Source organism: Adiantum capillus-veneris, chromosome 16, assembly GCF_014529385.1.
Source record: "Adiantum capillus-veneris isolate H3 chromosome 16, ASM1452938v2, whole genome shotgun sequence".
Lineage (NCBI taxonomy): Eukaryota > Viridiplantae > Streptophyta > Polypodiopsida > Polypodiales > Pteridaceae > Adiantum > Adiantum capillus-veneris.
The window spans coordinates 62,555,279-62,575,051 of NC_140946.1; the positions used below are offsets into that span (position 1 = coordinate 62,555,279).

The window sequence follows — 19,773 nt, forward strand, 5'->3', positions numbered from 1 at the left end:
CTCACGTACATAGAGTGAATGATCAGCATGAGCTCTCCTAAAACCAATACTGACAAGATACTTGGCAATCCTGTCATACCATGCTCTAGAGCCCTACTTCAAACCATACAAAGCTTTGAGAAGTTTGCATATATAATCTGGGTAACCTGGATCGACATAACCAGGTGGCTGATCCATATACACTTCCTCTTGCAACTCACCATTCAAGAAGGCATTCTTTACATCCATTTGATGCATAATCCATCCTCTAGATGCAGCCACTGCTATGACAGCTCTCACAGTCGTCATCTTTGCCACTGGAGCAAAGGTCTCCTCATAGTCTATGCCATACGTTTGTGCATAACCCTTTGCGACCAGCCTTGCCTTGTGACGCTCAATGTTACCATCAGCCTTATGCTTGGTTTTATACACCCATTTACAGCCAATAGCTTTCTTGCCACTTGGCAATGGCACCAACTCCCATGTGTCGTTTGCTTCCAATGCAGCCATCTCTTCATTCATTGCATCATCCCAATGCACATTTCCAACTGCATCCTCAAAACATGTGGGCTCCACATCGTGTATCACCTTAGCCATGTAGGCTTGGTGATACGCTAGATACCCATCATAAGTCAATTTCTGAACTGGATTTCTGACTCTATTAGATCTACGTGGTCCTGGGTCACTCCTTTGCCCTCTAGCATCTTCTTGTACTTTCCTTACACCAGGTGTTCTGATAGCCGGAATTCCAAATTTCTCATCAAGACTTTGTTCAGAACCATCTGAATCCATGTCTACATGTGAAAAACCTGATGATGCATCATCCATAAGATCAACCTTTTCCTTTCCTTTTCGTGATACATTCCCTGTACCTGTTGGTGGAGTAACCTGCGTACGTAGTCTACCATTCCATGGTTTCTCAACAGAGCCACGAGAAGAGGACTCTTGTGGTCCACTCAAAACCTGTGACTGTGGCCTCACATTTTGTACAACCACATCATCTTTTACATCAGCCCCAATAGTGCCATGTGCATTACTGTACCAGCTGCTCATCTCATCAAAGACTACATCTCTGCTCACTCGTAACTCTCGTGTAGTAGGATTGTAGCACCTGTACCCCTTTTGTTCAAGGGAATATCCCACAAGAATACATTTCTCTGCTTTAGGATCCAATTTCCTACGCAACTCGTCTGGTACATGCACGTAAGTTATGCAGCCAAACACTTTCAAGTGTGCCAAATCAGGTTTTGTACCTGTAAACTTTTCCTCAGGTGTTACATCATGCACCGCAGCTGTAGGTGTCCTGTTCATAATGTACACAGCTGTATTTAAGGCTTTAGCCCAGAAATGATGAGGCATGTTCTTCTCATTCATCAATGCACGTGCAACCTCTGCAATGTGTCTGTTTTTCCTTTCTGCGACCCCATTCTGTTGTGGAGTATATCTGCATGTAAACTGCCTGCATATACCATGCATTCGCAGAAAATCTGAAAAATCATTGGAGAAGTACTCTCCCCCTCCATTTGACCTCAATGTCTTGATTTGCATATCTGTCTCCTTCTCAATCATGACTTTGAAGTCTTGAAAGTGACCAAACACTTCACTTTTGTTACGCATGAAGTAGACCCATACTTTCCTTGTATGGTCATCAATGAAAGAGACATAATACCTGCAACCATGTATACTTGCAGTATCGGTTGGACCCCAAACATCTGTGTGCACCACCTCAAGTGGCTTTTTACATACATTGCGCTCATGTGGAAATGAGCCCTTTGACTGTTTTCCAAACTGGCATGCTGCACACACTTTATGCATACCATCCACCTTGAATTTGGGCAAACCTTTTACAATCTGTTTTGATTGCATGCTGCGCAATCTCTGCTCATTGACATGGCCAATGCGTTTGTGCCAAATGTCAACATCAGCCACAACACCTGTGCCCTGTGCAAATAATGCAGCTTTTACCTCAGGCATGTCTACATTCAGTGTAAACATTCTGCCCACACATTTGCCCTCTGTGATCAGCTTATAGCCATTCTGGAAATCTTCTACATAACAGCCATTTGGATTGAAGCGAACCTGCAAACCCTGCTCAACCATTTGTCCAACAGAAACAAGATTCTTTGTAATGTTTGGGACATGAAGTACATCTGCTAAGTACTTTGATTTCCCACTCTTCGTATTTAGAGGTATGTCCCCTACATGAGCAATGGGGTGAGCTGTGTCATCTCCTGTCTGCACATAGCCTGACACATCTGGTTTGCGCATATCTCTAAACCACTCTCCACGAGACGTGATGTGATTAGAGGCACCTGAATCCACATACCAAACATCATCTTGGGTGGAATTCTCTGCAGTCATTGTATTCATTACATGCTGCATAACAAACATGCGCTCGTTTTTGCTGTCATCTGCATCTTTGCTAGTAGATGCATAGTTGCCCTGTTCTCTCTTTCTACTTGCTTTTCCCTTTGGACAGTCACGTGACATGTGACCTCTTTCACCACAAGTCCAACATTCTCTACTATCTGGAGTGTGTTGCTGCCTGCTTGATCCTGCACCACGACCTCTTTGACTCCCCCTGCCTTGAGACTGGTTTCCCCTGCCACCTGTATTGTTTTGATTTGATTGCCATTCCAGAAATTGGCCCCTGCAACCCCTTGGGCCTCGACCACGACCTCTACCTCTACCTCTGTTGGAGTTAGAATAGAAGGCCTGTTCATAATTATTTCTGCCATGAGAAGAAGATGTGTCAAGGTTCTTCTCCTCAAGAATAAGCATAGAAATCAAATCTTGGAACACGGGGATGTCGTCTCTTGTATTCATGGAAGACCTGAAATGTACATACTCATCTCCTAGACCATCCAAGTATGCACGGACAATGTCATCATCTTCCACTGAGACTTTAATAGATCCAAGAGCCTCAATGATACTCTTGATCTTCAAGGCATAATCATTGATTGAGAGGTTGTTCCTCTTAACCTGATTTAGCTCCGACTTTAGTTGAAGCTTCCTGGCCTTGGTGTTCACCTCGAACACTCTGCCTAAGTTTCTCCATGCAATGGCAGGGGTTTCAGCATCCTGTAGATAGCCCATCATGCCATCTGTGATGCTCATAGAAAGCCAATACATCACTTTGCTCTGGCCTTGTTGCCAGTCCCTCAAAGCTTTCCTTTGTTCTGCTGTAGCATTTGCCTCGGGAATCTCTGGTTCCTTTTCATTGTCTCCTTCTACATAGTCCCAATAACCTTTTCCTTTTAGGAAATTTGTTATTCTGAACTTCCATGCAGGGTAGTTATTTTTCTTAAGCTTCTCAGTAACAATCTGACTGAAACCGTCAGACATCTTGAAGCAGTAAGACAAAATAGCTGCAATCTGCAAAAACTTGCAAATCTGCTGCACCTGCTATCGTGGTACCTGTAATGCTTTCTACACTCAACGAGTGTCCATAATCAAGCGTACATACAACCACTGTACTTGTACAGTAAATCTCTGTATACTGCACTTTGGAGGCCTGTTCAGAAACTTGTGCGAAAAACCCCTAAAATTTTTTCATCTGGTCGTGGATTGCGAACGAAGGGATTGTGATGCTCTTGCTCTCTTAGCCTCTCTTGCCTGCACCAGGCTCTGATACCATGTAAAGAATGAGGATGTAAAAGAGCTACACAAGACAAGCACAAAGCACACAGAGATGGAAAGCTTCTTCTTCTTCTTTACAGAAAAGAGAGTACAAAATGACTAAGTGCTAAAGCTGAAAAGTAGCACATATGTACATGCGATCACTAAGTGTGAACTCGCTAGAAGCGTACTAGGCTGGCACTATAAGTGTAGTCCAGCTGTAGAATCACTGGCAGAGATCCTCCGTGTCGGTCACCTAACGCGCCAGTGAGTAAATGCCGTAAGCGGCCAAGACCCGTAGTGGATGCCAACTCAAGGTGTAGAGCTCGACATCTCAACAATTATGTGAGGAGATGTACATCTTTCTCGTAAGAATACTCCTTCTTCCTCTCAATCTACTCTCATACCCCGCTAGCTCTCACCATCTTCCAAGGTGTGTGAGGTCTTGGGTCTGAGACCGTGAGGGAATTGATGTTGTGTTTGATTAGTGTTTTGCTTAGTGCATGAAGTTTCCATCTTCATTGCACTAGCTAGTATTGAAGGAACACAAAGAGTTGTATTGTAAAATGTCTCTCTTGATGGGAGAAACCATCATACAAAGCCTTTTGGAGGGGGGACCGGCTCCATGCAAATTGAGTCCTCAACTGTTGTCAATTGCTTAATTTCTCTCTCTTTTTAAGTATTGTTCATGCTATCTAACTAGGTGTTATGCTTTTTGTTGCTCTCTCCACCTAAGCACTCTTGTTATTCTCATTAGGAATCTATTCTAATGAAATGCTCACTATGTTCATGCTATTTTTCGCTACATACAAGTTACTAGACCATTAAATGTTACACAGGGGGTTTTTTTTGTGTTTAAAATATTACCGTGACTGTTTTTGCTGTCATTATCACGTTTATTACCGATGTTATTACTACGCGTATTGCCGTTGTTATATCCGATAGTCAAATTTAGCGCCTAAGCTTTCAAATTTTGGCTTAACCTCTCCCCCCCCCCCCCCCTCTGCCCTTTAAATTTTGGTGTTTCCCTCCTCTCAATAAAAATTAAAGAATATTGTATATAATTTTCAAATTTTAAAAAGAAGAGAAAGAGAGAGAGAGAGAGAGAGAGAGAGAGAGAGAGAGAGAGAGAAAGAGGGGGGAGAAGGAGGCGGGGGATATAAGATTACACTTGATTACAACTAAAATAATCATTGTCAATTGATTAACATAATTGAGCATATTCTCAAATCTAAAAAGAGGAGGAGGGGGGAGAGAGAGATGAATGGATTACACGACCAAAAAACTTCATAACTGCAAAATGTTTATAAATCATCTTCCAAAAGATCTCTACATGAAGCCACATTCAATTCTAAGCCCATGGCTCCTAAATCAATAAAGAGAGAAACAGAATTGTCGTTTGTGGATGTAGTGCCTTCATCATCTTCGAGTTCGTCATCCTCCATCTCATCATCTTCATCATCATGACAATCATCCTCGCTAAGACTTGCTGCTGCCGAACTTGATTCATCGACCTCCCTCCTCTGTTTCCACCTCATCCAAAAGTCGGAGGTGGAAGAGGGTCGAAGATAGTCTGCACTTCATTAGTGGAAAAAATGGTTCTCCCCCGAGGTGTTACGGGAATTACGAACCAAAGTTTTGGTTGGTGGATTGCTGGGATATAGATTACCTATAAAATGGAAGCTCAAAGTGAGTAACATTGGTATAACTAACGCCACAAGCAAATAAGAATAAAAAAGGTACATGTCACTCACCTGCTCACAATTGCGTAGTAAAACTAAATTGTGATACCTCCCTGTGTGATGCACACTAAAGTCCACCATGTGGAGGACATTCTCATGTCGTGTAGACGCATTTGCAAACCACTTGCACTCGAAGATGAAGGTATGAAAGATTCTAAAATTAACCTTTAGTATCCTTTCAATAGTTCCGCAGTACCTGGCTTCATCACCACCCTGTGTCAAAGTTGCCCATGATGGCACAATCCATGGTGGTTCTACACTCATCAATGTGGCGCGTATGAAAGTGACGACCCTTTGACCACATAGAGTTAAAGGAAAGGCACTACAAAATAGAAAAATATATTAAGTTATCAAATACATATTAAAGATAATTTCAAGAAATAGCGTTACAATATGGTTTAGATATATGAGTACTCTACTTTTTGTACGTAGCTTCGTGCATACTCCCATTCTTTGTTGGTGATGTCTTCTCCGCGGGCTTTTGCCTCGGTCATTCTCTTATGAATCCACTCTGCACTAATGAGATCTGGGAAACATGCAAGGTGTCTAGGCACTGGGGTGCCCTCCTTTCTCCATGTGCTTGTTTCCATGCTTCCCTCTCTTGCAAACGTCTTGCCTTTGCCACTGTCCACAAGTCCACCCACTTGGTCATAATCTTTGCATTGAGAATGCAAAAGTTATCGATCACTCGGGATAGATTCATATCCATGTTAAGTATTTTCCCCTTTCCACTTGGCAAGTGTGAAGTCATCCTTGCATCTTCCTCGTCTGACCACATGTGAGGCATTGAAGGATCAACTTGTGTCAAATACTCTGATATGTAAGCAAATGCCTCTTGAACGATCCACCCTTCAGCCATACATGCCTCTGGTTGAGACCGTAGCCGCACAAATCTTTGAGAGTCTTTAAAAACTTCTCTAAGAAGAACATCCATTGTGCATGCACTAGTCCACATATAGCGATCTCCTCTACCACGTGAACCAAGAGGTGAATTTGACTAAGAAGGACAGATCGAGGAAATGCATCTTTAATGGCACACAGAGTTTCTATTGCAAGTGTTTGAGCAGCAGGGATAGTATCTATTTCGATTTCCTTGGAGCTCATAAATTGCAAGAAAACCCACACAAGGATACACTAAGTGCTAGTTGAAATTATTATGTACATAAAAAAGGTGTAGTTGAGTGGAGTCTTGTGGTGTACCTTACTAGCTCTCCTAGTTTGAAAATAGCGTCCCTGACTTTCTTGTCCTGACGTATACACATACTCACTGGCAGAATAAACTACAATGTAAATCAGGGAAAGGAAAAGTGAGTGATAGTCATACACACAAACTATAGATAGAATAGGGAGTATGAAGATTACCTGAATCATCTTGTGCCAATCATGGGACTTCAACCCATACAATCAAACGCTTCCATCCTTCTTCGCTTTTGTGAAAGCTCCCTTTAGTGACCTCATGTATCCTATTGGTGTGCGAATAGAGGCAATGGTACTCTTCACCTTGTCTAATTCTTCTTTGGCTAGCATCCATGATACTTTAGGAAGCACAATATTTCCATTTGGGACATGCCATGGAGTAGAAGAGGCAGGAAGACGTTTTAAAAGCCTCAAATCCTCCCTCGTACCCAAAGAGTCCTTCTTGCCAATAATGTGGTCCCATAGTGTTTGTGCTACATTCTTGAATATGTGCATGGGATCCAAGAGGTGTTGTATTTTAAGTCCTTCCAATATGGAATACTTTGACATACCTTTTGGTGGAGGACACGGAGTCGGATTGTTGTTGTGGTGTTCTTCCCAAATGGTTGCCCAATCTGCTATCGTGAGCTTTAGAGGATTCTTCCCATTTGTTGGAGCCTTGTGCTTGTTATGACCTTGGGGTAAGAAACGATGGTTGTTTGGATAGGTTACCTTGCGCAAGGACTCGGGACTCTCCGTCACCAACGATGGCCCACAAGTAGGACATGCATTATGCCCCGATGTGGACAACCCTGCATACATATCATATGGTTAGAGATATGAGTGAACTAAAGTTAACTAAAGGGAGAGAGGGAAAGAGTAGAGGAAAGGGGGTTACCAGAAATCTCTCCAAGCCCACGATAGTCGTGCATAGTCCACATAAGGATTCCCCTCACAATGGCCTCTCTCCCCCCCTTTACAAGTGAGACATCAACAACAGGAATGCCTCTCCATAACTCCTCCAACTCCTTGATGAGGGGCTTGAGGTAAATGTCAATATTTGACACTTTGTACTTCCCTGGCACAAGCAAGGAAAGAAGTATATTGCCCTTCTTGGTTGTCTCCCATGATGGAATATTGTAGTTGACAATCACCACATGCCAAGTGCTCCATGAAGTAGACTTAGTGCCGAAGGGGTTGACACCATCACTTGCTAACCCAAGCCTCAAGTGTTGAGGCTCCAACCCAAACTCTGGCCATTGAGTTTCGATGTGCCTCCATACAGGTGAATCGACAGGGACAAGTATCATTCCATCATTTGAGCCATGGTTTGCGTGCCATGCGAGAAGCTCCACGGTAGACTTGCTTTTAAACATGTGTTGGATGCAAGGAATTAATGAAAAATGTCTCAATACCTTGCAGGGTAGGTGTGCCCCACTCACTCCTGTCTTGTATCGTGCCTCCCCACACACGGGACATGAGGTAGCATGTGCATGCTCATTGCGGTATAGCATACAATCGTTGACGCACACATGGATGCGCTCATACTCCATTCCAAGTGCAGTGACATACGATCTAGCTCGTCAACGATCTAGAGGCATGTGGTGATCTTCTGGCGATATTTTGCCCAGCAAACTACAACAAACATGCGTATTAGTATAATTCCTCGAAGACGACACCATAAAGAGAGAGGGAAGAGAGTATACAAAATCCACATTCCATACTTACAGAAGTAGCGCATAGACACTAACATTACTCCAACTAAATTTTGCTTGCAAGTTGAGGACTTCCAACGATGCTCGGAGCACCGAGTACCATGCACCGTCATAAAGAGGTGTTCGGGCACTCGTTATCAATCTATCCTCCGTTTCGGCAGCCCGTTTAGTGTAGGGATGACAATCCTCCTCGCACATGTCACGCACATGAGCTAGTAACTCATCACACATGCCGAACATGTGCTCATCCTCTACCTCAAAGTGCGACGAAGACGCCATAGGAGCTATCGTTGGCTCTACGCCATAGGAGATGCCGACGTAGAGCCAATGGGAGATCACCATGTTGTGCACCCAAATTGCCCAATCGCTCTTGCCTCTGCCGTTCGGCCTTACGCACTGGTGGACCACCACCGAACACAGACCAATGGGGCACCTCCTCAAGCGATGGGTGTGTCACGCTATCATCTCTCTGAGCGCTTTTTCGAGGATGCCAAAGCCCTTCGTTCTCCACGTGCTCCAAAGCAATGCACCTCAAGCGAGGGATTACCCTTTTGCACTTGGCGCAAGGACAAGGTAGTTTTTCCTTGAGCCAATGATCTCGCTTTGGGCCTCCAGAGGGACCATGATCATCCCAGTCGATGTCCTGCACATGCAAAATATAGTTTATTTAGCCATGTGTCCTAAAAAATAAATAATTAAAAAAGCGTTTAATTCCATTAGAAAAATTACATATAGTTAAAGTGAAAGGGAATAAATGACAATGAGTGTTTAAAATTATTTTTAACTAAAAGAGAATTTAAAAAATGCAATTGATAAACATATAAAAGTACTACAAAATAAAGCATCCATAAAAAAATAAAAAATCTTCATGAAAAAACCCAAAAGACTAAAAAATGAAATAATGTATAGCTAAAGGTAGAGGGGGTGATTTGTACCCCCCTCCCCCCCCCCCCCCCCCCTACAACCTTGGAATTGCATGTATCCGTTTGAAATGACTGGCCATGGTAATAACTGGCGGCTAAAATAGGTAAGAAGGCAGAGTATGCCATGTTTTTGCAGCATACTCTGCATTCTTGCTCTCCTCCATCGCTCCCAAGCTTCCCCCCCCCCCCCTCCCCTCGCCCACCCCCCCTCTCCCTTCCTCTCTCCCCTTCTCCAAGCCCCTCCCCTCTCCTTCTCCAAGCTTCCCAAGTTTCTTTGAAGAGGGTTTCGTCCAAGTTTCGCAGAAGGAAGTATTCGGCCATCGCCTTTGGAAGCTCAACCGCCTACAAAGAAAGAGGTAAACACAAAATCACATCCCCCCTCTTGCCCTTTTATTTTCTACTACTACTACTACACACACACACACACACACACGCATAAATCCCAAAAAAATAGAGAAAATAAAGAATCTATAACATATCTCGTTCATTAGGAAATGGTTTCTTTGCATGGCTTGTTTGAAATGGTTGCTTTGTTAGGCACGTTTAAAAATGATTGCTTTTCTACGCACGTTTGAAAATGATTGATTTGTTAAGCAGGTTTGGAAATGATTGTTTGGATAGAATGTTAGATAGAAATAGAGAGAAAGAGAGATAAATGAAGAGAGAGAGAGAGAGAGAGAGAGAGAGAGAGAGAGAGAGAGAGAGAGAGAGAGAGAGAGAAATAGATAAAGAGAGAGAGAGAGAGAGAGAGGGAGATAAATGGAGAAGGATGAATAGAGAGAGAGGAGGAGGGAAATAGATAGAGAGGGGGAGAGAGAGAGAGAGAGAGAGAGAGAGAGAGAGAGAGATAAAGAGAGTGAGAGAGAAAGAGGGATAGAGGTAGATAAATGGGGAGAGAGAGAGCGAGAGAAAGAGGTATATATATATATATATATATATAGAGAGAGAGAGAGAGAGAGAGAGAGAGAGAGAGAAGAAGAGAGGGAGAGATAGAGAGAAATTAGATAGAGAGAGAGAGAGGGAGATAGGGAGAGAGAAAGAGAGAGAAGAAGAGAGGGAAAGAGGGAGAGATAGAGAGAAAAAGAGAGGGAGAGATAGAGAGAGAGAAATAGAGAGATATAGGAGTAGATAGAAAGAGGGAGAGATAGAGAGAGAGGAAGAGGGAGAGATAGAGAGAAAGAGGGAGAGATAGCGAGATATATATATATATATATATATATATATATATATATATATATATATATATATATATATATATATATATATAGATAGAGAGAGAGAGAGAGAGAGAGAGAGAGAGAGAGAGAACGAGAGAGGGAGAGATAGAGAAAAAGAGGGAGAGAGAGATAGATATATAAGGAAGGAGAGAGAGAGGGAGAGATAGGGGAGAGAGAGAGAGAGAGAGAGAGAGAAGGAGAGAAGGAGAGAGAAAGAGATAGAGAGAAAGAGGGAGAGATAGGGAGAGAGAGAGATAGATATATAGGGAAAGAGAGAGAGTAAATAGAGAGAGAGAGATAGATAGATAGATAGATAGATAGTTCTATTATCGTCCTGGGAGGTCAAATATGACCTATGGGACCAAATGAACATGTCACGTGGTGTGAGTGGAGTTCATAAGTGACTCTCGATGCTCAAAAATGGCTGAAATGAGCGTAGCAATAGAGAGTCCACATCGTGGTTGGGAGAGGAAGGTATGTAGGGAGAGCTCATGGCTGAATATATGGGGAAAAGAGGACCTAATGTGGTCAAAAGCTGAGCACTCAAGTAGTGTGTGGTACTCACTCTCTCGCACTTGATGAGGGCATAAGGTGCAAAGTCGATGACACTCCTCGCCAGTGCCCCAACGTCCTGTCTCGCAGCGTAGAGAATGGGAGCTAAGACTAATGGAGGCAATGGTGCGGATCGCACTCAACGGGATGGGCTCAAGGATGTAGGAATGGGTTCGGTTACCTCGTTCCGAGAAGAAGAGAGATTTGTAGTTTGGGGCAACGTGTGTGGTGTAATGGCTGAAGCGAGAACCTCCGGATTTCTCCCAAGCCATGATACATTGGCGTTGTAAGAAGGCCTCATTAACTTGGGAGTCGATCGACGCATCCTTGACCAAGTGACATGCATCCCATCTTCCAAACCATTTCTTGATATCAAGCATCCACCCCGAACTTAGTATTTTGCTCTTGCATGTCTTTTGAACCTTTTGACTTGCTTCATATGCGATTCTAGGAAGTCGATGCAAAGGGCTACGTTGTGTCTTACGCATGTACTCCACAACCCTTTCCATGCCCAAGACCTCAATGGGAAGCGATCCGGACTCAAGAAGTAAGAGCATGTAGGGTGTTTGTGTCTTGACTTGGAGAAAGTTGGTGAGAAAACGCTTTTGGACATTCTCAAACTCTTTCCAAGTAGACTTCCCGATGCTTCCACCCCACACCTCCACTCCATAAAGAAGCACCGGTGTCACCAATGTGTCAAAGAGGTACTTTTTGAGAGCCCAACACTTGATCTCTCCTGCATTGCACATGTTCTCAAATGCATAATAAGCCCTCTTTCCGGCTTCCAAGCAACGCATTGCACAATCCTTCCATTTATGATTGGATGGAACCTCAAGGCCAAGGTACTTGAAGTGATCTACCACTTCAAGTTTCTCATTGTTGTATACAATGCATGGATTTTCGTCATTGAGGGTCTTTACAAGCATAACCTTGGTTTTGGATCCATTCACGATCAGCCCGCTATGTTGGCAAAAGCGTTCCAAGACACTCATAAGCTTTTGTGCATCTTCTAAGGTATGTGCCAAGAGCACTACATCATCGGCATAAAGCAAAAGCATGATCACCGCATTTCCAATCTTAACCTCTTCTATGCCTTCTTGCTGCATAAAATCAAGAACCATGTATTCCAATTCATCAATGAGTCGCCCAAAGAGGGTTGGGGAAAGTGGGCATCCTTGTTTGACACCAATAGTGCTTGCAAAAAATTCTGAAATTCCATCTCCCATACGTAATCGACATATCACTTTTTGGTAGATGCGAAAGACTGCATGCATAAATTCTCTCGGCACTTGAAGGCTTTGCATACGTCTCCAAAGATTTCCTCGCGGTACCATGTCAAAAGCTTTCTTGAAATCCACAAAGCAACAATACAACTTTTTTCCTTTCAATCGAGACGCTTCCATAAGAACTCGAAGAGTGACAAGGTGATCAATAGTGCTATGATGCTTTCGAAAACCTGCTTGGCCAAGCGCACGTTTGCCATTCTTTTCAACCCATTCACTTATCTTCATCTCCATGATACATCCAAATAACTTTGCCATCAAAGAACCAACCATTATAGTGCGATAGTTGTTCACATTGTTTACATCTCCTCCTTTGTGCAAAGGTTTGATCCAATTTGCACTCCAATCATGAGGCATGCCATGCTGAAGTCCAAGGTTAAACATATCGCATATCCAATATCGTGTTTTCTTGCTTGTCCATTTAATCATTTCAGCCTTGACACCTTGAAGGTCACCTGCCTTGCGAGTAGCAAGTTTCTCAAGCGCGCGGCATACATCTTCAATGGTAAAGAAGGGAGACATAAATGGAAGGGAGCTACAACCCTCCATCTTATCAACATTGGGTTGCTCATAGAGGTTCTTACAATGCATATACATATCCTCAAGAGTCAAGTCACCAAAGCTCTCAACGCGCTTGCCTTTTAGATTTTGCCAAAACTTGCCACATGCATGTGCTTTCTCTTGTGCTAAAAGAAGTTGTTTTTCGACTTCCCACCTTCTCCTCTTCTTTTGAACAAGTGCTTTGTATGTGTGTGAACATTCCAAGTAAACTTCCTTGTCTTTGATTGCATCCAATCTTAGCAAGTGTTTTCGGGCTTGACTACATTCCATGTCAAACCATTTCTTCTTGGTGCTACCCTTCTTAGACCTTTTGCAAGACATGTGTTTCACCGAAAAGCATTCCTTCGCACAAGAGAAAATTACTTCTTTGAAAACTTTCCACTTGCATTCTAATGTTGGGCTCCCTTGATGCTCTATCATGCTTAACATTTGGTCCACCATATCAGCATATATAAGTGCTCGTTTGAAGTCTAGACGTAGGTACAAATGATTCACATCATGATTGGAGGCTACATGCTCGGGCCGTTTACCACACTTGAGGTCAATACATAACATCCTATGATCCGATTCCGGATTCCATTCACCAAGTGTAAAGCTTTGTATGCATTCTAGAGTGGCTTCTGAGAACAACATATAGTCAATCACGCTAGCACCATTGTGCTTTCTACATGTAAAGTCATTGGTGCCTTGCCATAGAGATAAACCATTTGCAATGAGCATTCCGGTACTATTGCACATATGTAGAAGTGACTTTCCATAGTGATCCACTTCTTTTGCATCATTAGAACTTCGATTATACATGTATGAGTCATCCACTCTTCTTGATACATGCGGCATGTCGACTTGTTGTGTGTCGTGTTGTAACATATTTGTGCGAGCATTCATGTCTCCAAAAACAATGACTTCACCTTGATCCTTGTAATGAGCAATGTCTTCCTCTAGTTCAACAAAGGGCTGATCTCTATCCATATTCAAGCGAGCATAAAAGTTGGAGTCATAGTGAGGAATGTAGCAGCCGGCCACAAACATGACTTGACCATTTGGTGGGCTGATTTTCAGCCATAAGTAGTGTTTATACTTATCTTCTTTGACAATGGAAACATCTTTCAAACCCTTTTTGGTCATACATGCTACGCCAAGATTACCTTCAAAGAGGGAAAAGAGAGAGATAGGAAAAGAGGGAGAGAGGAAAATTGGGCTCCAAAGGGGGATACCTGAGCAACCAACACCAAGATTACCTTCAAAGCGAAGACGCTTTGTTGAACGAAGTGCTTGCTTTACATGGAGGCGCAGGCATGACTCTGGGATGGAGCTTCCCCTTCCTAGTTCAACCGCACGACCGAGAAGGGGAGAGCGAGAGGGATAGAGAGAGAGACTCAGTGAGAGAAATGGAATTACTTATTGCATTACATTAGAATTGTAATGTTACGATCAATTGATCACTTAGACGTTGAATCTAGGTGCAGCCAACACAAAACGATGGCTACATTTACAACCATAACATATATGTGTGTACATTTATATTTGGTTATGCATGTATGTAGGCACTAAGTATGCGAACATACCACCCAAGGGTTAGACGCTTCCTTTTGGGTATAGTCCTTTTTTAATCGTGGCGTTACGGTCATTGATCCACTCATGCGTGGATTACTGCAATGTACCTTTGGTTTAACCACGGTTGAGACTGCGATGATATCTAAAGAGGTGCAGTTGACCTTTGGCACTACTAGCCTCTACTTAGGTCTACTAGTATGTATATGTATCTACGTGTTTGTGTGCTAATATACTTCTGTACATATTTATAGATGAGTGAGTAGGATGGAAAGCTTAATCTTATATTGCTCTTTGTAATGTAGATGTCAGACGAGAGACCAGCTAGTGAGGAGCAGCCAGCTAGCTCTTCTTTGGTTGGTTCACATCTCATGTGGGCTCCCACCCGGGGTGGACATTGCCTCCAGTGGACCCGAGTCTTGAGTCGGTGAGAACAAGCAAAGAAATAAAGAATGTTTCTACATAGTTAACCCTAAACCATGAGTGTCATAGGGTTTTTTTTGTTATTTGCAGGCATGGCCATCCTATACCTACCCTTCTCAGGTTCCTCCACCGGTCGTAGATCCTGACTTACAGTGGGCTATCTCTTTACAAGAGTAGTACTTTCGTTCGACGGAGGATTTGTTTGGCCGCTACACTCCGCAGCAGCTTGCGACCTACGGCATTTCTCCACAGATTACACCATGGGGGAGTCAAGGAGGGACTCCTTACCTACAGAGCCTCGCACCGACAGCACCTCCCTCTACTCTCCCTTCGTTTCGTCCTACTCCTATTCCATCGCAGGGTCCTACTTCCCTTGCATCGCAGGGTTCTACCCCCCTTGCATCGTAGGGTCCTACTCCCATGGCATCATAGGGTCCTACACCACTCCATTCCACTCCTGCTTCGCCAGAACATCGTCGACGGACTTCCTTTGGGGCAGCGCGCGTCGACGCTCATCTCAGGGCAGCGAGCGCTGTGAGAGATGAAGCAACAATAGATCTTTGTGGTTTCGCATGTTTTGGTAGTGGCGGGGGAACGGAGTCCCCACTTTTAGAGCATGTCGTCCCTGATGCAGAGGACAAGGATATTGACGCACCCATGCCAGACATGCATGGGCGCTACTAACAGGATTAAATATGGCGGGGAGGTGGATTTCGGTACAGCACAGGGCAGGGCATTTCGACGCCATCTACAAATTCTTATACATTCAACGTATAAGAACTGTTTTATAAAGTTTAGAGACCAACTACCCGATCATGCACGGTACATTGAGGATGCTATGTTAGCTAGATTTCCAGCCGCCCCCGATCAATGTTTTTCACAGCAATGGTTGGAGGGCTACGTAAAGACATTTCTGAACAACAAGCAGTCCAGTGTGCGGTGCCCAGCAGCCAACTAAGTCAGAGATCCAGACAGGAGTTACTGTGGTGGCAACATGGCAGACGCGGAGTGGGAGTAGGCAATTCAAGAGAAGAGCGATCAAGCTGCGACGGGCTCATCGCACAAGACAAACTCCCATGCACTATGGCTCAGGAGGCAAGGGAGCTTGGAAGGATAAATATGTAAGATTAATTGAATTATAACGTTGATCAGTGATTATAAAGATTGTAGTTGATGATTTGGTATTGTTATTGTTAACTTAGGAAAATATCACTCTCTCTCGATCAACCAGAGAGATGATCAAGTATCGGGAGTGACATACTGAATTTGATACTTTGTGATGGTTGTTCAAAAACAACCACATCTCTCACGAGCAATTCGAGGCGGCCATTGGACCACTACAAGAGGTAAGTTTAAACAAGTAATTTTGTATCAATCGTTTTGAGTTGTTGATAATTGTTTGATTTGGTTTGGGTTTATGTAGAGTCAAAGTGATCCAACATATGTGCCTCTGGACGACGATGAGATAGAGGAGCATTAGATAGAAAAATGTTTTGTATAAACTTTCGTAAAGTCCCAATGTGGCACAATGTATATACAACTATTTACTTTTTATTGTTGTAACTTTTTTAAATAGTTGATCTTCTACAGTTTTAATTGTCAAGGTAAAGTAAATTCAATTTCTGTTCTTTGGTATTTTTTATACTCTTCCAGGAAACAATTGATATTTCATTGTTTTATGCAGGTCAAAAATAAAGGTGCTCATTTGGGCCACCCAAAATTGGGTGGCCCAAATGAGTACCTTTATTTTTAATTAGCGTGTAGTGAAAACCAGCGTTGTAATAAACGCGGCAACTCGCACGCGGTTATTGCCGTCCCCTCAAATTTTTCTCTCCTTTTTTCTTTGTTTTTCCGCTGCAATGTTAGCGGTTATAGACAACTCCTCTTATAGTGCATGATGATGCAGTGCATACATATAGCAAACGAGAGGCTAGAAAAACCATGTTTGTGCAGATTTTGTCAGCATTCGGGCATCTCATGTACGGCATACAAGTGTCGAGGCCCGACCTAGCAGCTACAATGGGAACATTTACAGTAGGGATTGTCAGTCATACAGTGATTGACACTAGCATGGCGCTTTGTGGAGCTTTGCAGACCATACAAAGTTATCTGCGGATTTTACATGCAGGCTCTAGCGTGGATAGGCACGCTCGTCTACCACTAGAGCTGATATGGTTGAGTGAGCCAGTGGGCATAGGTTGAGAGAGTCTCTCACTTAGTTTCTTGTATATACTGATAGTTTAGCTAGTAGGTCTCACTTATCAGTGCATTGCCTTTAAGTTGGGATAAAGGGGAAAGGCGTTGCACCTTTGCTCGGGGCCCAAACATCCAGTGTCCGCCCGCTCACCCACCGTGTATACGCACCCTTATTCTTTCATATACCAACAATAAGGAGCTCCTCACTCATACATTTCTTGAGGTTGCCCCACCCACACTCTCGTGATTCTCTCGTTCCCCGCACAAACATCTGGCGCACACGCACACTCACAATGCACTTCAACTATCGCCTTTGCACCCTACCACTTGCTCTGCAGCTCATAGTATCCTTGCAACCTTGCAGCTGGCCTCGTAGCCTAAGAGAGTTACAACCAGAGATGCAGCCTTGTTGGGGAGCATGTTGCTCTCGCCCAAGCCCGTGCACTATAGCCCTCTGCAATTGCCTCTCTCACTTCTTTTATGCACGCACACACACATATTGTATATGTATTGATCCTCTGTAGGTAGCTATCGATCCTATGTAGCTATTAATAGCTACCTACTAGAGTCTGGCTCTTTTATATTTCATTGACGAGAATATTTTTATATTCCCTTCCTTCCTCCCTTTCCTGTGATTAAGCCTCTTGAAGACACCTTGCCCTGCAGCCATCACTCGAGTGAGACTGTGTTCACGATTATGCTAGTACATCCCCCATTGGACGCGTGTGTTTCTCTTGCGTGTCTGTCCGCAAAGGGAGAAAGAGAGAGAGAGAGAGAGAGCTATTGGCGGAGACACAAGCAATGGCCGCCTCACACATCTAAGATACAGAGAGAGTTATGGGGGGGGAGACACAAAGAGAGATGGACTCGCATGCCAAAATCTTCCTAGGCATAGAGTGCGCTTTGCAAAACCACAAGATCACGAGAGAGAGAGAGAGAGAGAGAGAGAGAGAGAGAGAGAGAGAGAGAGAGAGAGAGAGAGAGAGAGAGAGAGAACTATGGAGGACCTCTCGGTGTTTAGATGGAGAGAGACATGCTAGTCACCTCCATCCCTTTGCTGGGCAAAGAGAGTGTGCCTCACATCCCAACGCCTTGCCAGGTACAGAGAAGGACCGGCATATGGAACAAGGAGCAGGGGGTGTGAATGGACCAAGGATGTGCAAAAGCTTCATACTTCAACACAATATATATATATATATGTGTGTGTGTGTGTGTGTGTGTATATACATATGTATGTATATATACATTAGGCAGAATTTGGACTCACAAAGGGGCCCTTTAAGGAGTTTGACTTTACCTCTCTCTACCAAAACGGGCACATGGATCATTTTTTGCAAACAAACTCCAAAGTTGGTGGAGGTTTGACAGTTAGAATGTCCTCTTCAAGCTCTATCTACTGATATACAGCACGCCATGAGATTCCTCATATTTTAGAAGATTCTTTTTTTGATTCACCTATGATGTGACAACTCTGTCGGAATCTCAGTGAATTAAAAAAAAGAATCTTCTAAAATATGAGGAATCTCATGGCGTGCTATATATCAGTAGATAGAGCTTGAAGAGGACATTCTAACTGTCAAACCTCCGCCAACTTTGGAGTTTGTTTGCAAAAATTTATCCATGCACCCATTTTGGTAGAGAGAGGTAAAGTCAAACTCCTTAAAGGGCCCCTTTGTAAGTCCAAATTTTGCCTAATGCATATGTATGTATATATATGTATATATATATATGTGTGTGTGTGTGTGTGTGTGTGTGTATATATATATATATATATATATATATATATATATATATATATATATATATATATTATATATATATATATATATATATATATATATATAATATATATATATATATATATATATATATATATATATCGTTGCTGCACCTGGCATTGCCTTTTCCCACCCCCAATAACACCATCCTACTTTTCCCAATCCAAGGGAATTTTCCTTTCCTAAAGCCCGGGGTATCTTGTTAGATTGTGGTCAAAGAAATTGGTCCAAAATCGTAGCTACCTACACTACACTGGCTCTAACTACACTCCATTTGCAAGAATCTTTTTAGATTCCTTGTTCTTGTGTTTCTCAGGCTTCAATGCCTTCGATTGTAGCGTGCTCCACGTGCATCATCACACTCACACAAACGTCGTCGGGTCCCCCTCGCATTGCATCATAGGCTTGTGCCCTCCACTTGAGCTACGTAGAGGTGTCTTGGGAGTAGTCCTACTCGTCAACGTTATTTAGGCTTAGATTAAGCGTTTTTGAGTGGTTGATAACTTAGACTATCTCAGAGTTTAGATCGTCTTCAAGTTTGTTGGGTTTCTAAAACAAGCATTAGAGAAGAGAGAGTTAGGCTTTCATTAGGTGAAATTTGGACTCACAAAGGGGCCCTTTAAGGAGTTGACTTTACCTCTCTCTACCAAAACGGGCACATGGATAAATTTTTGCAATCAAACTCCAAAGTTGGCGGAGGTTTGACAGTTAGAATGTCCTCTTCAAGCTCTATCTATTGATATATAGCACGCCCTGAGATTCCTCATATTTTAGAAGATTCTTTTTTTGATTCACTTAGATTTTGAGAGAGTTGTCACATCATAGGTGAATAAAAAAGAGAATCTTTTAGAATATGAGGAATCTCATGGCGTGCTATATATCAGTAGATAGAGCTTGAAGAGGACATTTTAATTGTCAAACCTCCGCCAACTTTGGAGTTTGTTTGCAAAAATTTATCCATGCACCCATTTTTGTAGAGAGAGAGCTAAAGTCAAACTCCTTAAAGGGCCCCTTTGTGAGTCCAAATTTCACCTAATGTTCCATATTGATATTATACCT

The 19,773-nt window shown here is 43.0% G+C and overlaps 1 protein-coding gene across 1 annotated transcript in view; it reads left to right on the forward strand.

Moving 5' to 3' along the window:
* Window positions 1-16,300, forward strand: part of LOC147439164 (uncharacterized) — a 33,682-nt gene extending 17,382 nt beyond the window's left edge. The window contains exons 2-3 of the transcript XR_015184461.1: window positions 15,943-16,086; window positions 16,164-16,300. The gene's annotated coding sequence lies outside the window, so the exon portion shown is untranslated. The remainder of the gene's footprint in view (window positions 1-15,942; window positions 16,087-16,163) is intronic.
* The last annotated feature ends 3,473 nt before the right edge of the window (window positions 16,301-19,773 follow it).